Source organism: Protopterus annectens, chromosome 5.part1 (assembly GCF_019279795.1).
Source record: "Protopterus annectens isolate FY-2018-M chromosome 5.part1, PAN1.0, whole genome shotgun sequence".
Lineage (NCBI taxonomy): Eukaryota > Metazoa > Chordata > Ceratodontiformes > Protopteridae > Protopterus > Protopterus annectens.
In genome coordinates this window covers 581,127,720-581,141,653 of record NC_056736.1, presented here as the reverse complement: position 1 = coordinate 581,141,653, position 13,934 = coordinate 581,127,720, and the positions used below count along the sequence as shown (strand labels likewise).

At 44.4% G+C, this 13,934-nt stretch overlaps 1 protein-coding gene across 1 annotated transcript in view; it reads right to left on the bottom strand.

The window, feature by feature from the left end:
- EMSY (EMSY transcriptional repressor, BRCA2 interacting) overlaps positions 1 to 13,934 on the bottom strand; it is a 1,287,433-nt gene that overhangs the window by 364,314 nt on the left and 909,185 nt on the right. The window lies entirely within an intron of this gene.

Sequence of the window (13,934 nt, the reverse complement as noted above, 5' to 3'; positions counted from 1 at the left end):
TGGAGAATACTTGGGTCCAACCTAACACTCTCATACTGGCTGACTTCAACTACCACTCCATTAACTGGGAAAACTATTCATGTACCAATACACTTGCCTAACTGGAATTCATTAATTCCAGTGCCCTGGACCAGCTCATTCTTACCTCCACTAGAGGTACCAACATTCTTGACCTGGTCATTACTAACATGGGCGACTGCTGCTCTACACCAATAGTCAACTCCGCCTTGGTTAGATCAGACCACAAACTAATCACCTTGAAACCCCACCCTCCGCAAAGGTAACCACCATGAAAAAATTTGGGCTCCTAAAAACAGAGGTGGCTAACTTCATGGCACCCATGCAAATGGAGAATAGTTGCATGACTGCCGAATCATACACCAATGCACTATACGAACAAGTACACAAATGCATGGATCTCACCATACCCAACAGAACCAAGATGCTCTCCGCCAAAAAAGGAAGCCAATCCGGTGAGCCCCTGCCATAAACAAACTCTACAACAGAAGGAGGAAACTGATGTGGAATTAGGTGAAGTCCCAAGACTGGAAAAACTCCCTTATCAGCCTCAACAAAAAGTTGAGATCCCTCATCAAATCCTCTAAAGCTAGCTATGAAAACAGAACTGTAGCAGATAATAAAGACAACCACAAGGCCTTCTATAGTTAGGTAAAGAAACTCCACAGCAATACCCAGATTTGCTCTGAGCTAGTGAACAATGGTACCTCCTATACAGAGCCAACAGATATTGCCAATATACTGGCCGACAGATTCAGTGCCAACTTTACCCCCCCCCCCCCCAAGGACCAATCACAATACCAACAGATTGCCAGGCACCCAGTATTACTGCTGCACAGGTTAAAACAGCACTAAGGCCAAGAATACAGCTTCTATGGGACCTGACAATATCCCTGGCTGTGTTCTACATGAACTACAGAGTGAACTGGTACCTCACCTGTGTGCCCTGTTCAATCACAGCCTCACCTTAGGCATTGCCCATACCAAATGGTGCACTGATGCAGTCATCCCTCTCCACAAAGGAGGAGTGACTATAGACCCTGGGAACCATCGCCCCATTAGCCTAACACATCTGATATACAAAGCTATGAAACGCATCATCATGGACCTAATAAACAAGGATTCAGGGAATCTCCAAACTCTGGATCCTACAGTTTGGTCTTGTGAAGGGTAGATCATGCCTGCTCAACTTGGTCAACTTCTTTGAGTCAGTCACCAGAGCTGTGGATGAAGGCAAGGTGGTACATACAGCCTACCTTGATATGGCCAAGGCCTTTGATACCACTCCCCACTCAGGAATCATAAAAAAAACTCACTAAGCTAGGCATCAACCCCTATATCACTTGGTGGGTTGCAAACTGGCTCACAGCTAGAACCCGCAGTGTGAATGTAGCGGACTCAAGTCTGACTGCAGACCAGTCACGAGTGGAGTCCCACAGGGTTCGGTCCTGGGTCCTCTCCTGTTTGGCATCCACTTCTCTGAAGTCCAGGCCAACATGAAGGGACTCCTGCTGACAAAGTTTGCAGACAATTGCAAGTTGGGAGCTAATATTAACTCCCCAAGTGATGCTGACATCCTACAGAAAGGCCTCACTGAGACAAAACTTGTGTCAGAACCATGGCCTTCAGCTCAATGCCAAAAACAAAATGTGTTGTCATCCCCCTTGGGAAAAACCTGGTTCCCTTGAATTACCACATCGATGGTAGTCCAATGAACACAGAAGGTGTTACAAGAGATCTGGGAACACAGGCTGACAGCAACCTCTCTTTTGACCACCACATTGCCACTGTGGTCAGAAAGTCCTTCTATGTGGCACATCTCATTACAAAGGGTTTTGTATCCAGGAAGAAAGAGGTCATTGTCTCCCTCTACTCTTCCCTCATTAGGCCAATCATTGAGTACAATGCCCCATTTGGCATGTACCTCACTAGACACCTGCAACAACTGGAGAGGCCGCAAAAGACAAAGAGGATCCTAGGCCTTAAACACTTGTCCTATATGGACAAACTCAAAAAACTCCAACTATTCTCCGTCTCATATTGCCTACTTAGAGGCGATCTCTGCTTGACTTACAGAGTCATGTCTGACCCAGCTATGTTAGAAATGCTACATCTAAAGAAATCCAAATCCCTCCGTACCACATGCTCCAGAGACCTCAACCTCATTACCAAAATCAACAGAACCTGCTGGAGGGACAGATTCATAACCCAGAGACTGCCCATGCTATGGAACAGACTTCCCATACATGTCAAACAGAGCACCTCACTGGCCCTCTTCAAGAGAAATCTTGATGAGTGGATGGGAAATAGAAAATTCACCCCGTGGATCACTCCAGTACTCGACAGAGGCACTGGGAACAAAGGTCGGGTGGCACGATGCCAGGGTAATCCTATGGGGTAGGCTTGTAAAGGCCCCAGGGCCATTAGCCTAGTACACACCAATGAACCTACGCCTTTGTCACAGATAACAGCATGCTATTTAAAAAGCAACAATGTTAAAAGTCTTAGTACAGGCTAAAATAAAACACTGCACATTTTAAGTTTGTAATCCACTGTGCAGATAAAGTCAAACTTCACTGCAAGATCTCATGAAGAGGATATTAACAACACTGTCAGAGACATTCTTATCAAGGTTCTACTACTGAAAACTATAAGTTCAAATTCTGAACAGACTGGGCTGCTAAGAACTGTATACCAAAAACTTGAGCCACTGAATTCCCTAAAGATCTTAACACAAGACTGGATCACTGATATCCCGAATGTGTTACAGATAAGCAAAAAATAAATAAATAAATTAATTAATTAATAATAAAAAAAAAAGAAACTGAAGACACCAAATCTTTATGCCAAGCTAATAACTTATGTGAGATTTTAACACAGTGGACAGAAAGCTCCTCTTAATGGAAGCCCTTAAATTAATCCATCCTTTCCTTGTTATGGTGTTAAAGGCTAAGCAAACATTCAGTGTAAAACCTATAAAGTCAAAAAATGAATCTAAAATGGAGTGGATAAATTAAACTTATGACTATCTTATTTCATCAGTGATTAAACAGGTTAGAGGACTGATTTCTCTGCATATCTTTTTCAGTCACAAGTAGGTCTACAAGGTCAAACGACAAGCAAAGGAAACTTACAGTAATTAATTAAAACAGCATTATGATAGCGGACTGTCTGAACCCACTGCCTCAAGGCTTCAAAGCCCAGGGTTCTAATCAGAGTTTTTGGCAACGCATGCATATCCTCCTTGGGTCTGTGCAAGGGATTTCTCTGAGCACCACATTCCAAAATATGCTGGTTGACTGACTACCCTGATGCATCTACATAAATTTATTTACTTCATTTCTTAACCAGTTATTAAGTACCACTGTGTTTCGGAGGAAAACGGTAACCAGGACAAATGGACAAAACATACAGAGCTACAAGGACAACATACAAATTTCAGACCTACAATAAAAAGAGGTTGGGCTCAAATGCTAAACTAGGAATGTATGAGGCACCAATATTAACAACTACACTACTCCAGTCATCCAATGACACAGTCTTCTAAAATATACAAGATATTTTTTTAATTATGACATCCAATAAAGTTCTATTCTTTATATATAATGAATAAAAAAGTACAGTTGTGTACACTTACAATAAATGTAGATGTTTGAGTGTATTCACTGTTGCAGTCATTACATTTGGGTAATCTGCTGGCAGGTTGCCCTCAGTCGGCCTGAATAACAAAGTCTTGGGTCCTGCGTCAGTTGCTGTCTCCTCTTCCATGACGTCAGGTCGTCAGGGGTATAAAACATGCAGCCAAAGCCATTTTAATCAGTTTTTCTTGCCCCAGATGTCAGGCGCCCCCCATATGGGGAGCAAATATATATATATAACCATAAATATATACATGCACTTTAGAACACATAAAATTTACCTTAAACTAAAAGCAAATACACCACAAAGACTTTTGAGCATAGTGAAGGAAAGAAGAGATATAGAAAGGGGGCTGGCGGGGTGGGTAACCCGGACTGCAACAGTGAATACAGTCGAACATCTACATTTATGGTAACTGTACTATGTTCGTGTTTCACTGTTGCAGTCATTACATTTGGGTAGAATCCCAAAGCTATGAATGGGAGGATGGAATTAAACAGCATTAGGAGCAGCTATAAGGGCCTGCAGGTAAGCCTGCCCTGGATTTAGAAGAGAGAGGTAAATGGTAATGCTTTGTGAACGTATGAACTGAGCTCCAAGTAGCAGCTTCTAGAAGGTCTCTGGTAGGAAACCCTCTGAGAAAAGCTGCTGAAGTAGAGGCAGCCCTGGTGGAATGGGATCTGATCCCCTTGGGCACAGGTTTATCATGGTGCAAGTATCAGAAACGAATACAATGGCTTATCCATTTAGAAATAGTCTGCTTTGATATAGCCTTCCCCTCCGATCCTGCAGCAAATGCCACCAGTAGTTGCTCAGACTTTCTTAGAGATTTTGTCCTGTTTAAGTAGAATCTTAGTTGTCTGTGTACATCCAATGAATGCAGAATCCACTCCCCCTTGTTCTGTGGATTTGGCAAACAAGTTGGCACGTGAATGGTCTGGTTAAGAGCCACACTGGATACCACCTTAGGCATAAAAGAAGGATTGGTCCTGAGGACCACCCTGTCCAGGTAAAAGATAATGAAAGGCTCCACTGCCATGACAGCCTGTAGTTCTGAGACCCTTCTAGCTGACATGACTGCCAAAAGAAAGGCCATCTTCCAAGAGAGAAATTTTATATCCGCAGTAGCTGCTGGTTCAAAAGGAGGTAGGGTGAGTTTTTCCAGCACAAAATTGAGGTCCCATGCAGGAGTTGCCATTCTCCTGGGAGGCCTTACATTTTTGGCCCCTTCGAGGTACTGTTTTAGCAGGGGATGTGAAAAGAGGGGAGGCTCTGTGTTGTAATGAGCCGAGATGGCAGAGTCATGGATTTTTATTGAAGAAAAAGATAGGCCCTTGTGAAGCATCTCAGTTAAGTATTGCAAAATCTGAGGAATATTGGGCTTTGCTGTGTCTATTCCTTGTGCTTGGTTCCAAGCAAAGAATCTCTTCCATTTATCAGCATAACATTTTCTAGTACTAGGTCTTCTGGCCTCCAAAATGACATCCATCACAGGTTTGCTGAGAGGTGTTGTTTGAATAATTAGTTGATCAGCCATGCTGCAAAATTCATAGTTTGGAGCTGAGTGTGCAGAATTTGATAGTTCTGCTGAGATAGTAGATGAGGTATTTGAGGCAAGTACCATGGGGGAAGCTGAGACATATTCCTTGCTGTGAGATGTGGTTCATAGGTTCATACTAGGCTATCTGCCCTAGGGCATTTATAAGCCTAGCCAGAGTGTGTATGGCTTTCGCCACCCATTTTAAATTAATTTTGCTATGCCCTTTTTCGAGGTTAGTATACTGCGCTTCTGTCTAACAGTGACACAGAAGTGATACCCGGGGTAAACCTACGATCTCCCATCCACTCATCAAGATTCCTCTTGAAGAGAGTCAATGAGGGACTCTGCCTAACCTGGACTGGGATTTTATTCCAGAGTGAAGGGAGCCTCTGGGTTATGAATCTGTCCCTCCAGCATGTCCTATTTATTTCAGTGCTGAGGTTTAAGTCCGAGCGCGTAGCTCGATGGGATTTGGATTTTCTGAGGTGCAGCATGTCCATTAATTCCGAGTTGGACATGGCTTTATAAGTCAGGCACAGATCGCCTCTGAGCAGGCGGTATGCCACTGAGTAGAGCTGGAGTTTCTTTAACCGGGCAGCATACGGCATCTGTTTGAGCCTTGATCCTCTTGGTGAGGTACTTTTGGGGTCTTTCCAGTTGTTGCAGGTGTCTGGTAAGGTACATCCCAAAAGGGGCATTGTACTCAATTATGGGCCTGATGAGGGATGAGTAAAGAGGCACGATGACCTCCCCTGATCTAGATGTGAATCCCTTCATGATTAGGTGGGCTATATAAAATGTTTTTCTAACCACTTTGGCCACGTGGTTGTCAAATGAGAGATTGCTATCAACTTGGGTCCCCAGGTCCCCAATTACTTCTTCTGTACTTAATGGATTACCACCTATGTGGTAATTTGTGGGCACTTTGTTTTTGCCAAAGGGATGACTATACACTTTTGGCATTTAGCTTGAGGCCATGGCTCTGGCACCAGTTGTCTGTTTCTATGAGGCCCTTTTGGAGGATGCTTGTGTCAGCTGGAGAGTCTGTTATGGTGCCCAGTTTGCAGTCATCTGCGAACTTGGTCAGCCACAGTCCTTCCATGTTGGCCTGTACCTCCGAGAAATATATACCTAACAAGAGAGGTCCCAAGACTGAGCCTTGTGGGACGCCACTTGTAACTGGTTTGGAGTCTGACATGGCTCCAGCTATTCTAACCATGTGGGTTCTGTCCTTGAGCCAGTTTGCAACCCATCTAGTGACATAGGGTTTATATTTAAGCTGGTGAGCTTATCTATAATGCCCGAGTGGGGTATTGTATCGAAGGCTTTGCAGGTCCAGGTAGGCTGTGTGGACCACCTTCCCTTGTCAATGGCCTTGGTGACTGTTTCAAAGAAATTGACCAGGTTTAAGAGGCAGGATCTGCCCTTAACAAAGCCGAACTGGGTAGGATCCAGTGTCTGTAGGTCCCCAATATCTTTATTTATAAGGTCCATGATGATCCTTTCCATAGCTTTGCAGACCAAGCTAGTGAGACTTATGGGCGATAGTTTCCAGGATCCGTTAAGGCACCACCTTTGTGGAGAGGGACCACTGTTGCTGTACGCCACTCTTTGGGTACATATCCTGTAGTAAGGCTGAGATTGAACAGTAGTTTTAGGTTTGGGTTTAGCTCTTCTTGAGTTCATGTAGGCAGCCCGGAACACCGCCTGGTCCCATTGATGCTGTGTTTCTTGCTTTGGAGAGGGCAGCTCTTACCTGAGCATCTGAGATGTCAGGAGCAGCACTCTGCTGGGATAGATATTAGCCCTTTGGTGGGGAGGGAGAAGTTTGCGCTGAACCTGTCAGCTAGGATGTTGGCAATGGCTGTGCGTGCGGTGTAGTTTTTCTCATTTTGGAATAATTCTGAGCATATCTGGAAATTCCCGCCCAGGTTCCTCACGTAACTAAAGAAAGCCTTGTGATTATCCTTAGTGTCCTGTGCAATTTTTCTCAAGCTGGCCTTAGACGATTTTATGAGTGCCGTAGATTTTGCTAATACTGATCAGAGATGCCTTCCCTTTTGGGATTTTGCTCTGTCATGTAGTAGCTTCCTCCTTCTATTGTATAGTTTGTTTATGGCTGGGGTCCACCAGACAGGACGCCTGCCTTTGGAGGATTGGGTCTTGGTTTTGTTTGGGATTGCATGATCCATGCATTCCTGAAGGTGTTCATAGAATGCGTTTATAAAGGATTTTGTGGTCTGGGCAGATATCCAGAGGCCCGGGCTTTGAAGGATTCCACCTCGGTTTTGAGGAGTGTGAAATTTGCTTTAGAGAAGTTTTTCACTGTGGTTTTCTGGGCATGGGGTGGGGTTGGGATGTGAATATCCAGTGAGATTAGTTTATGGTCTGATCTTACCAGTGAGGGATACACTACTGGTCTGGAGCATAGAGTCCCCATGTTGGTGATGATCAGGTCCAGTATGTTTTCCCTCTTGTGGGAGTGGTAACAAGTTGTTCCATAGCATTTGAGTTTATAAATTCTAGGAACCTTTGGGCTAGGTGTTGGAGCTAGAGTAATGCTCCCAGTCTATGGTTGGGTAGTTGAAGTCACCCAATATAATGGTGTTTGGAGAGACCTTCATATTTTCCAGTGTTCTCAGGAAGGCCGAGTGGGGTTCCTGGGTTTGGGAGGGTGGTCTGTAGCAGGCTATAAACTGGAAGGCAGTTTTACCCACTGTTAGTTGCACATGGATAGTCTCTGATGCTTGCTGTGCCACCAACCTGGAGGTGTGGGTATCTTTGAATATTGATACTCCCCCTCCTTTTGTGGTTCGGTCCAAGTTTTGGGGCAAAAGCATGGTATGAGGTATAACCTGGAAGTGCTGGGGTGCTCTCGAGCCTTGAACCAGGTTTCTGTTACTGCACAGATATCGATGTTCTCCATGCTAAGGAGAGTTTCGAGTGCATCTTGAGGTTTAGACTTCTGGCTGAGTAGCATTACTCTTAGTTTCTTATCCCTTGTGATACCTATGGAGGTGGGTTTGTCTTTGAGCCTTGCCTAAAAAGGCACTATGGGGGTAGCAAGAGCCTTTGCCAATATCCGAAAGCCCAGGGGTGACAGGTGCAAGCCGTCCCTAGCGAAGCATCGTGGCTTGTCGAGCATGTCATCCCAGGCTGACAGGCATTGGATCCCCTTTGAATGACACCAATACTTAAGCCAATTGCTGAAATTGATAATCTTGTCTTCATACTGTGGCATCATTCTTGGTGAGGGTAAGATGCTACTCAAGGTCAGGGTCATACCGGCCTCGGCTACATGCCCAGAGAGCTCCTCTATGTCTCTCTTCATGTAGTCCAGGGAGGTACGTCTCAGGTCATTCACACCAGCATGGACAATGACTGAGTCATATTTGTACTTGCCTTGGAGTGACCTGAGTGCTTGTGTTATGTGGCGGATCCTAGCACCCGATAGGCAGCTCACCGTGACCTTCTCCTTGTTTAGCCTGGTGAGCGGGACGTCAGTGTGCCTGATGATAGAGTCACCTATTACAAGTGTATCAGGTGTGTTGTTTAGCCTTAAGGGCTGTGACTGTTCGGCACACCGGCTTTGTGAGCTATGTGTTGCATGTGTTTTGTTTTGGGGTAGCGGTTGCTTGGGTGTCTGCTTTGGAGGTCTTTGCTGCTTAGGCAGATTTTTATTTAGAGCCTCCAAGTATGTTTTTGTGTGTTTATGTGTTTGGTTTGCTGTCGTGGTAGGTCTATGTGAGACTGGAATTGTAGTGAGTGTGGTTTCCTTCTCCTCCTGACTGGTTACGCCAGTACTGAGTTGAGAGAGCTTAGCCTCCAGTTTGGCTATATGGTTGCATCTCTCACATGTGTTGGAATTTGTTGGTAGGAGGAGAGGGTTGTCTGTGTACATTAGGCAGTTGTAACATTGCCTCAAGATTCCCAGGTTCACCAGCTGGACCGGAGAGGAGATTGACAACTGACCTTTGGACATGCTAGAATAGTATTGGGAATTCCTTTATAATTGAAAAAAAGGGCCAATGGGGAACAATGGTTGGTGAAATTAGTTGATTAGCCATGCTGCAAGATTCATAGTTTGGAGCTGAGTGTGCAGAATTTGACAGTTCTGCTGAGACAATAGGTGAGGTGTTTGAGGCAAGTACCGCAAAGGAAGGTGTGACATATTCCTTAGGAGTGGGTACCAGTGTTGGCAAAGCCAGTGTGGAGCAATTAGAATCATTTTTGTTTTTTCCTGTCTGACTTTTAGTAAGACCTTGGAGAGCAGAGGCAGAGGGAGAAAGGCATGGACTGATAAGTTTTTCCAGCTGAAGGATAGAGCATCCACTTTCCATGCTTTTTTGATGAGTTCTTGTGCAGAATTTGTACAACTGATTGATCTATTTGCCTCTCCCCAAAACTATGTTTGGGCTCCCCCACTTTCGTGTTAACATGCTGAAGATTTGTGGATCCAGGTTCCATTCGTATGGGTCCATAAGATTTCTGTTTAGGTCGTCTGACAAGAGTATTTTGTTTTCCTGGCAGGAATTGAGCTTGAAGATATATTTGGTAAATCAAGGATGTGTTGCACAAGGCCATGGCTAGTCTGCAAAGGGGGGTAGGAGTGGGTACCCCCCCTGCTTGTTTATGTACCACATAACTGTGGTGTTGTCCATCTTTATCAGTAGTTGTCCTGGATGAAGGAAGTCCTTAAAGGCTGTCAGACCATTCTGTACAGCTAGCATTTCTTTCTGGGTGATATGTAGATGCATTTGGTTTGGGCTCCATTTGCCCTGAATGCATCTCTCTGCCAGATGGCCCCCCCAAGCATAGTCTGATGCATCTGTAGTTAGGGTTTGGGTGACAGGGGGTAGAATGAATGAAAGTCCCTTGTTTTGGTGACATGCCTCTGCCCACCAAAGAAACTCCTGTTGCAGGCAGGGAATGAGAGGAATCATTGTTTCCAGGCTATGACAATGTTGACTCCATAAGCTTGTTAGGTACCACTGAAGTTTCCTCATATCCAGTCTCGCATATAGAATTTGTAGCCATGAACCCCAAAGCCTGCAGAATTTGTCTTGCAGATAGCTGGGTTTTTGTTGCTACTTGTTTGAAGTATGTTGTCAATTGAATTTGTTTGTCTGGCGTAAGGTAAGCCATCTTGGCAGTTGTATTCAAGCTTGCACCCAGGAATGTAATTATTTGAGAGGTACCAGCTGTGATTTCTTTTCATTTATTGTGTACCCTAGGCATGCTAGAAGCCTTTTTACAAATGCCAGATGCTGAAGAAGAGTGTCCTTGTTCTCTGCCTGAATGAGACAATCGTCCAGATCTGGATAATTCTGAATGCTTCTTTGTCTGCAAAATGCAATTACTGGTGCCAGGCACTTTGTAAAGACCCTGGGCGCAGTAGATAAGCCAAAGGACAGTGCAGAGAATTGGTAATGCAGAAAGCCTGCTTTAAAGCAGAGGTATCTTCTGCAAGATTCCCTTATTGGGATATGCAGGTATGCCTCTTAAGTCTAGAGTTACCAACCAGGCATTCTTGCCTAGCATAGGCAGTAACTGTTGTAAAAGTACACTTTTGTACCTACCATAAATGTAGATGTTCGAGTGCACATACAGCTGCCGACCGAGGACCCGCCTGACGGCAGGATAACCCAAGTGTGATGACTGCAGCTGTATGCACGATGAACATGTCTGCATTTTGAATTTTGGAATGTGCAGGAACATATTTAGAATGGATAAGTCCAGAATTGGACGCCATGTTTTGTCTTTTCTGGGTACCAGGAAAAGCTTGTATAAAATCCTTGTCCTTTTTCCTTTTCTGGCACTGGTTGAATAGCCCCCATATCCATGAGGGATATGACTTGTTTCTGGGCCTCTGCCCACTGGTTTGGTGGCATATCTGGCCATCCGTTTGGAATTGGCAACGTGTGGAAATGAAATCTGTACCCCTGGGGTACTATGTTTAATACCCACTTGCCCTGGGTAATTAAATGCCAATTTTGAGCATGAAGTGCCAGTTTCCCCACCAAGGGGGCTGCCAAAAGATAAGTGTTTGGAGATGGCAGAGGAAAGTCATTGAGACTGTTTACTGTAGGGTTGTGCTTTGTTACCTCCTGATTTGGAGGTGGAGGCACCCCATTGCTTTGACCTGTAAGATCCTTGCGATTGAAACCTGGAGCCTTTGGAGCATCTGGGTTTGCCCTGAGCGGCTCTGTTGGAGAAAGGAAAGGACCACTTCTTAGTAGGCCAGTGTCTACTGAACCTGGGTGGCTGCACTTGCAAGAAATCTTTTACAGTTTGCATAGATTTAGCTTTGTCTTCCATCTTTTTTAAACCCTCTTCTGCCTTATTACCAAACAGACTGTCCTGCTGTAAAGGAGCATCCAACAATTTAGCTTTAACATGATCAGGCAGATTTTGCTCCTTGAGCCAAGCATGCCTTCTTAGCACAGATCCAGTTACGGCGGCCCTGCAAAAGGCCTCCTAGGAATCAAAACCACATTGCAAAGTATGCTTTCCAACCTGTTCTGCTGAATGCAATAAATCCTGTAACTCTATTTTCCACACAGTCAGAAATCAACATCATTTTCTGTTTCAGTAAGCCCATAACATGCTGTTGATATTTAAGCATATGAAACTGGCAGTTTAAAGCCCTGATTGCCAAGGTTGCAGACGTATAAACCTTCTTTCCCCATCTATCCAGCGCCCTGGAGTCTCTATCAGAAGGGGTAGGATTTTTGGCTGTAGAAGTCATAACTACCCTTGGGACCCTGAGAAATAGTTTCAGGGTCAGCAACAGGATTTTTGAAAAGAAATTTGTGGGAGTCAGGAACCCTGTAATATCTGTCTGGCTTACTAGGAGCCGGAGGCAGGGAATCAGGAGCCATGCTTGATTCCGAGAAAACATCAGCAGCAATGTCTAATACAGGAGGTATTGCCAAAGGCCTGTGCTGAGGAAGTAGAAGAAAATCCCTAAGCCTCTTTTTGGATTCTGAGAAGTCCTGACTCTCCCAATGAAAATGTTCCCTTAAAGTATGCAAAGTCACTCCAAAAGAGTAATCCTCAGGAGAAGCAGAAGGGATAGATTCCTCTGCATCAGAGTCCTCATAAGGTGGAATAGAAAATTCCTGATCAGAAGAAATGGAAACATGATCTGAAGATTCATAATCAGTGCCTTGCCTAGGCCTCTTAGCAGGGGGGGGGGGGGGTTGGGAACCCCTGATCAAGGTAATTAAATCCTCAGCCATTTTGATAATTTGTTTTTAGACATAGGGGCCTGAGCACGTGGCTCATGCGTTGGTTTTTTAGACATAGAAGTAGATTTTGGCCTTGTTTTTGATGATGGCGTCGGTTTAATATACAAATGTTGATGCCTGAAAACACCCTCAGAAGCCTGCTCAGCAGCTCTGGACCCATCCATGGGAGAGACATCTGCGGGTTCAATACTTGTAGAATCTCGTGGCATACCGGACTCCGAATGGGTCTCGGTAGAGGCCTGTGACTCAAAAGTAGCGGGCATCAGGGGCTGCAAAAGCGTCTCTCTAAGTACCAGCGAACCGGCGACTGACTTAGGAGAAGCTTCGTTGTCAGTGTTGGACCTCGACAGTCTGTCTCTGTCTTTTTCCTTGCTTTTTTTTGTGAACTCCGGTAGTCGGATTGCTAACCAACGACATTTCAGGATAGTTAAATCTTGAACCAAAATATTTAGAAGCAAAAATATACCGACACTTAATAGTGCGTTGGTTACATTTAGCACAAAACCAACAGCAAGGCACATTGTGATCAGGACCTAGGCAAGGAATACAGTACAAGTGAAAATCCTTATGAGGTATTTGCTTCCCACAAGTAATGCAATTATTAACTTTTACTGACATCGGTAAGTAGCAAGAAAAAATTTCCCCAACAGGGTACTTCGCTTTAGTTTGAAGACTTTGGTTCTGAAACTCGAAAACGAAAATTTCAGGAGTCGGCCGACCGGCACTTGCGAACTGCTTCTGCTTCGGGCACCACGCGGCAAGAAAGACGGATTAAAATGGCGTAGGCTGCAAGTTTTATACCCCTGACGACCTGACATCATGGAAGAGGAGACAGCAACCGACACAGGACCCAAGACTTTGTTATTCAAGCCGACTGAGGACAACCTGCCAGCAGATTACCCAAATGTAATAACTGCAACAGTGAAACATGAAGAACATCACAGTTTGGATGAACTAAAAGAAAACTTTATTGAACCACTAAAGTGAAAGACAAGTGCTTGCATCTACTAAACCATTTAAGAGCTATGAAGGTTTTCAGATTAATGTAAAGTTAAGAGTAACGTAGGAGTACAGAGAGAATATATACAACAAATCACAAAGGTTAATACGAAGTACTGAGCCGATGGATCATTTGCAAGGTAGTGACATGATCCCAGTTCATATTACCCACTGACTAATCGTTAATGCCTAGTTTCAATCCTTTCAGTGAGGGCTTGGAGGGGCCAAGACCATGGGTTTATTTACAATTATCCATCCATCTGTCCAGGCTAGAAGAAAGCTTCTCTGGCAGAAAGTTTCCTTGTCAGCAGATTCTCTTTATGTTTTGGTGGAGGTTTTGCTCTACTGAGAAAGTGTTTAGGATATCTGATGTGCAAGTGGCGTCTGACTGGATCCTTAAAGGCTATGTAGACCAAACAGAAACCTCCTCTCAAGGGTATATAGAAAACAAAGACTATTTTCAGGCATTCTGTGTTGTACAATAAAGA